At 49.2% G+C, this 6,933-nt stretch overlaps 1 protein-coding gene across 1 annotated transcript in view; it reads left to right on the top strand.

Annotated features, from left to right (window-relative positions):
• Positions 1–688: 688 nt before the first annotated feature.
• The window catches only part of GRAMD1C (GRAM domain containing 1C), a 169,967-nt gene continuing 163,722 nt past the window's right edge, over positions 689–6,933 (top strand). The window contains exons 1-2 of the mRNA XM_073617416.1: positions 689–1,001; positions 5,447–5,571. The gene's annotated coding sequence lies outside the window, so the exon portion shown is untranslated. The remainder of the gene's footprint in view (positions 1,002–5,446; positions 5,572–6,933) is intronic.

Here is a 6,933-nt window from a genome sequence, read left to right as displayed (position 1 = left end):
CCACTATCCAAGTGGACATAGAGTTAGAATAAATATTTGCCGAGCGCAGCGAGGCCGTGCCCGAAGCGTGGCGAGCGAAGCGAGCCCGCGAGGGGCCCTCTTACACTGCCATCGCTAACAGGTGCCCGAGCGCCGTGTACAGCTGATGGTCAGCTGATCACCTTCGGACATTTTCGGCATCTCCTGCTCCTCCGTACTGCGCAGGCGCAGCGCCTGCGCAGTACGAGGCGGACACTATTTGATACAAGGACACTATATGGCAGAACACCGGCCACAGTTCCGTACAGCAGAGCCCACTTCTAAGACGGCGCAAGCCTCTTCAGGAAAGTGTGGGTGGGGGGGGGGGGGGGGTTGCTGGGTGTAGTCTTCGCGCCGGCGCCATATTTGCTAAGGTTTCCCCGTAGCCGTGCTACTGTGTTGGCCTTCGAGAAAATGGCGCCGAGGCTCAAATTTCACCTCGGTAGCAGAGACATTCCTGAGAGGTCCTCTGGAGGCTGTTATAAGTACGGCCTGCACAATGCTAGGACTGGATACTCAGTCCTCCAATCAGTGACGTCTTCCCTGTGATGAGCAGAGCGTGACTCCTCCCCCCCCCCCCCCCGGGGAGAGGTGTGAGGGGGAGGGGAATCAGTAAATATGGAATGTCATGAGATTCGGTCTCACTCACCGCTACTGCGCATGCGCCGGATACCGAATTTCATGACATTCCATATTTACTGCTACACCGACTTTTATCGAAGGAGCGGCCCAGCACAGGGGGGGTGCTGCACCGCCTCTCTCCAGCAGAGGGCGCTCTCCGCTCTCCCGGCTCTCTAGTGCACACGGCGCATGAGCGAGTTCACGGTCGGCGCTCGGCTGGTTGCTATGGCTGCCGCTGCCAGGTGGAGGTTGTTATGGAGTCTGGTTGCTTGGCAACGGGCATCCTTCGCATCCCGAGGATGGAGGAGCCGGCTGAGGGGGAAATGACGGAGGAGATGGAGGAGAGAACCCCCGGGGTACAGGTAGGTACCCGGATCTACACACACAGGGGAGCCTGACATACAGTACAGCCAGGACAGAGCCCACACCACATACTTCTCTATATTCACACAAGAAACTTCTATTATTATTGTTGTTACTGTAATATTATTATCATTAGTAGTATAATAATATCATTGTTTTTATATTAATATTATTATTGTTTTATTTTTGTTATTGTTGTTGTTATTATTATTATTATTATTAATAATAATAAAAAAATAAGAAGAATATATTAATTGTTATTTTTTTATTACTATATTTATTATTATAATAATAATAATAATTATTATTATTATAAAAACAACTTGAAATTTAAATTACTATTATTATTTTATGTATTATTATATTTTTAATTATTATTATTATTTTATTATTATATATTTTTTATTAATAATATATTTATTAATATTGCTATTGTTATCATCATCATCATTATTTTTATTAAAATTTTTGTTATTATTACTTAAAAAAAAAATATATATATATATATATAGAGATAGATAGATAGATAGATAGATAGATATATCACATATTTATATTAATATTAGTAATAATAATTTTTTTTAATATATTAATATTATTATTGCTATATTTTTGTTTTTATTGTTGTTGTTATTATTATTAGTAATACTAATAAAAAAATAAGAATAATATAATCATTCTTGTTATTATCTTTTATTACTATTTTAATTATTGTTTATTATTATTATTTTTAGATTACTTTTATTTTTTCGTTTTATTAATAATATATTGTTATTAATATTATATTTTTAAAATTATTGTTATTATTTTATCATTATTTTTATACTATTATTTATTTGTATTAATAATGTATTTATTATTATTGTTATCATCATTTTTATTATTATTATTATTATTATTATTATTATTATTATTATTGTTGTTGTTGTTATTGTTTTTATTATTATTACCATTGTTATTGTTATTATTATTCCATTTTTAATTTTTTTTTATATATCATATTTTTATATTAATAATATTAATAATAATATTATTTAATTGATATTATTATTATATTTATTGTTGTTTTTATTATTATTATTATTATTATTATTATTATTATTATTATCATCATCATTATTTTTATTATTATTATTTCTATTGTTATTAATATTATTATCATATAAACAAAGGGCAATCAGCGCAAACTCAAAACCTAAATAATATGCAAGCTGAACACTAAAGGTAGCACCAACCTTAAAAATCAATCTTAAAACTTGCACTTATTTTGTTTTAATATTATTATCATCATCATAAATATTTTTATTTTTATTATTCATTTTTTTCCCATAAACATTTCTATGGATACATCACACAACATGTCACAACACACGTCATATCCATGTGAAGGAGAGTTTTCCATATGAATATTGTGCCGTGTGAAGTACATTGGAGCCATAATGGTAGAATAAAGAAGAGATGAGTGATGGAGAGGAGGGGGGAAGATCCGGGTGTCGGAGGATCCTCAGACAAACACTCATAACTCACAGCACTCCCCGTCCCTCTATGGTGGAGGATCCTTTATGGGGGGGAAAGTCACACACACTGCGGTGACAGACGTTGTTACTGCATTGTAAAGACACACAGAAAACGATTGTTTCCTATGTGTCCCATTCACACTACAACCCAGCCTGGAGCACACGGTATAGAACTGCATTGTACAGCAGCTCAGTGTACTTTTGTACACTTCAAATAAAGTTTGTACAAAAACAAACAAAAAAGAAAAAAAATGCGTGTGTGATGCACTGAATCGTGCCCCTTACTGCCTCTTACCGCCTCTTACCGCCCCTTACCGCCTCTTACTGCCCCTTACTGCCCCTTACCGCCCCTTACCGCCTCTTACTGCCTCTTACCGCCTCTTACCGTCTCTTACCGCCTCTTACTGCCCCTTACCGCCCCTTACCGCCTCTTACCGCCTCTTACTGCCTCTTACCGCCTCTTACCGCCCCTTACCGCCTCTTTCCGTCTCTTACCGCCTCTTTCCGCCCCTTACCGCCTATTTCCGCCCCTTACCGCCTCTTACCGCCCCTTACCGCCCCTTACCGCCTCTTACCGCCCCTTACCGCCTCTTTCCACCCCTTACCGCCCCTTACCACGTCTTACCTCTTTCCACCCCTTACAGCCTCTTTCCGCCCCTTACCACCTCTTACCTCCCCTTATCGCCTCTTTCCGCCTCTTACCTCCTCTTTCCACCCCTTACCGCCTCTTTCCGCCCCTTACCGTCTCTTACCGCCCCTTACCGTCTCTTACCGCCTCTTACTGCCTCTTACCGCCCCTTAGCGCCTCTTACCACCTCTTTCCACCCCTTACTGCCTCTTACCGCCCCTTTAACGCCTCTTTCCGCCCCTTACCGTCTCTTTCCGCCCCTTACCACCGCTTTCCACCCCTTACTGCCTCTTTCCGCCCCTTACCGCCTCTTTCCACCCCTTACCGCCCCTTACCTCCTCTTTCCACCCCTTACCGCCTCTTTCCACCCCTTACCGCCTCTTTCCGCCCCTTACCGTCTCTTACCGCCCCTTACCAGCTCTTACCGCCTCTTACCGCCCCTTACCGCCTCTTACCGCCTCTTTCCACCCCTTACCGCCTCTTTCCACCCCTTACCGCCTCTTACCGCCCCTTACCGCCTCTTTCCGCCCCTTACCGTCTCTTTCCACCTCTTACCGTCTCTTTCTGCCCCTTACCGCCTCTTTCCACCCCTTACCGCCCCTTACCGCCTCTTTCCACCCCTTACCGCCTCTTTCCGCCCCTTACCGTCTCTTACCGCCTCTTACCGCCCCTTACCATCTCTTACCGCCTCTTTCCGCCCCTTACCGTCTCTTTCCGCCTCTTACCGTCTCTTTCTGCCCCTTACTGCCTCTTTCCACCCCTTACCGCCTCTTACCGCCCCTTACCGCCTCTTACTGCCCCTTACCGTCCCTTACTGCCTCTTACCGCCTCTTACCGCCTCTTTCCGTCTCTTACCGCCTCTTTCCGCCCCCTTACCGCCCCTTACCACCTCTTTCCGCCCCTTACCGCCTCTTACCGCCCCTTACTGTCTCTTACCGCCTCTTTCCGCCCCTTACCGCCCCTTCCCGCCCCTTACCGGCTCTTTCCGCCCCTTACCGCCTCTTTCCACCCCTTACCGCCCCTTACCACCTCTTACCTCTTTCCACCCCTTACAGCCTCTTTCCACCCCTTACCGCCTCTTTCCGCCCCTTACCTCCTCTTTCCACCCCTTACCGCCTCTTTCCGCCTCTTACCTCCTCTTTACACCCCTTACCGCCTCTTACCGCCTCTTACCGCCCCTTTCCGCCTCTTTCCGCCCCTTACCGTCTCTTACCGCCCCTTACCGTCTCTTACCGCCTCTTGCTGCCTCTTACCGCCCCTTAGCGCCTCTTACCGCCTCTTTCCACCCCTTACTGCCTCTTACCGCCCCTTTAATGCCTCTTTCCGCCCCTTACCGTCTCTTTCCGCCCCTTACCACCTCTTTCCACCCCTTACTGCCTCTTTCCGCCCCCTACCGCCTCTCTCCACCCCTTACCGCCTCTTTCCACCCCTTACCGCCTCTTTCCACCCCTTACCGCCCCTTACCGCCTCTTACCTCCTCTTTCCACCCCTTACCGCCTCTTTCCACCCCTTACCGCCCCTTACCAGCTCTTACTGCCTCTTACCGCCTCTTACCGCCTCTTACCACCTCTTTCCACCCCTTACCGCCTCTTACCGCCCCTTACCACCTCTTTCCGCCCCTTACCGCCTCTTTCCGCCTCTTACCGTCTCTTTCTACCCCTTACCACCTCTTTCCACCCCTTACCGCCTCTTACCGCCCCTTACCGCCTCTTTCCGCCCCTTGCCGTCTCTTACCGCCTCTTACCGCCCCTTACCGCCTCTTACCATCTCTTACCGCCTCTTTCCGCCCCTTACCGTCTCTTTCCGCCTCTTACCGTCTCCATCTGCCTCTTACTGCCTCTTTCCACCCCTTACCGCCCCTTACCGCCTCTTTCCACCCCTTACCGCCTCTTTCCGCCCCTTACTGTCTCTTACTGCCTCTTACCGCCCCTTACCGCCTCTTACCATCTCTTACCGCCTCTTACTGCCTCTTACCGCAGTCAGGAATGGTCAACTACCACAAGAATAAGTAAGAGGAGGTATTGCCCAATCCCCCTTCCCATCCCCCAACCCTTTACTGGCGGGGACCTTTACCTGTCATAAAAATGCGGCAATTGTTGTACAGTCCGATCATCCGGGAAAGTAATGATAAGGAACTGAGCGGTGCCTCCAAACACCCCGACATTCCCACTGATTGGAATCCACAATGGGGGCAAAGTATGGGGGGGTTATTGTGATAAACTGATAAACCCAACCAACATAACCAAGTAACCATACATTTAATAATTTTGGTTATTATTATATGTGTTCTCTATCTCAGCACTGTGATTGTCCTGTGTATGTGGAGGACGATGTGGACAGAATCAGCAAAGTGTCATCAGAGGAATCTCTGAGCTCCGGACCGGACCGAACTCCGCAGGGTGGAGCACCGAGTGGAGCTTCTGGGTAATGTCACCAGACTTGGAGAATATCTATCATATATTGCATTATTTCCTTCCTTCCATTCTCCCCTCGCCCCCCTCCTCCCCTTCTCCTCTCCTCTCCCCCCCCCCCCCTCTCCTCTCCTTCTCCTCCCCTCGCCTCACCTCTCCTCTGCTCTGCTCACCTCTCCTCCTCTCTCCTCCCCTCTCCTCCCCTTCTCCTCCCCTCCCCTCTCCTCTGCTCACCTCTCCTCCTCCCTTCTCCTCCCCTCTCCTCCTCCCCTCCCCTCACCTCTGCTCACCTCTCCTCCTCTCTCCTGCCCTCTCCTCTCCTCCCCTTCTCCTCCTCTCTCCTCCCCTTCACCTCTCCTCCCCTCATCTCTCCTCCTCTCTCCTTCCCTCTCCTCTCCTCCCCTCTCTTCCCCTTCTCCTCATGTCCTCTCACCTCTCCTCCCCTTCTCCTCCCCCGCCCCTCACCTCTCCTCTACTCACCTCTCCTCCCCTCTCCTCCCTTCTCCTCTCCTCCCCTTCTCCTCCCCTCTCCTCCCCTCTCCTCTTCTCCCCTCTCCTCTCCTTCTCCTGCCCTCCCCTCACCTCTGCTCGCCTCTCCTCTGCTCTTCTACCCTCTCCTCTCCCCCTTTCTCCTCTGGAAAATATGTCCATATATTGCATTATTTCCTATCTTCCTGCCATTCTCCCCTCGCCCCTCCTCCTCTCTTCTCTCCTCCCCTTCTCCTCCTCTCTCCTCCCCTCTCCTCCCCTTCTCCTCCCCTCTCCTCCCCTTCCCTTCACCTCTGCTTGCCTCTCCTCCTCTCTCCTCCCCTCCCCTCTCCTCTGCTCGACTCTCCTCCTCTCTCCTCCCCTCTCCTCTTCTCCACTTTTCTCCCCCCTCTCCTCCCCTCTCCTCCGCTTCCCTCCCTTCTACTCTCCTCAACTTTTCCTCCCCTCTCCTCTCTTCTCCTCCCCTCTTCTCTACTCCACTCTCCTCTGCTCTCCTCCCCTCCCTTCTCCTCTGCTCGCCTCTCATCCCCACTCCTCCCCTCTCCTCTGCTCACCTCTCCTCCTCTCTCCTCCCCTCTGCTCTACTCTCCTCCTCACCTCTCCTCCCCACCCCTCTCCTCTCCTCTCCTCCCTTCTCCTCTGCTCTCCTCCCCTCCCTTCTCCTCTGCTCACCCCTCATTCCCACTCCTCTCCTCCCCTCTCCTCTGCTCACCTCTCCTCCTCCTCACCTCTCCTCCTCTCCTCCCCACCCCTCTCCTCCCCTCCCCTCTCCTCCCCTCTCCTCTGCTCGCCTATCCTCCCCTCTTCTCTCCTCTGCTCTCCTCCCCTTCTCCTGCCCTCTCCTCCCCTCTCCTCAACATCTCCTCCCTTCTCCTCTCTTCCCCTC

The sequence above is a fragment of the Aquarana catesbeiana genome, linkage group LG02 (assembly GCF_042186555.1).
Source record: "Aquarana catesbeiana isolate 2022-GZ linkage group LG02, ASM4218655v1, whole genome shotgun sequence".
NCBI classification, from domain to species: Eukaryota; Metazoa; Chordata; class Amphibia; order Anura; family Ranidae; genus Aquarana; species Aquarana catesbeiana.
Note: the sequence above shows the minus strand (reverse complement) of the source record. Positions and strands in the feature narration are given on the sequence as shown.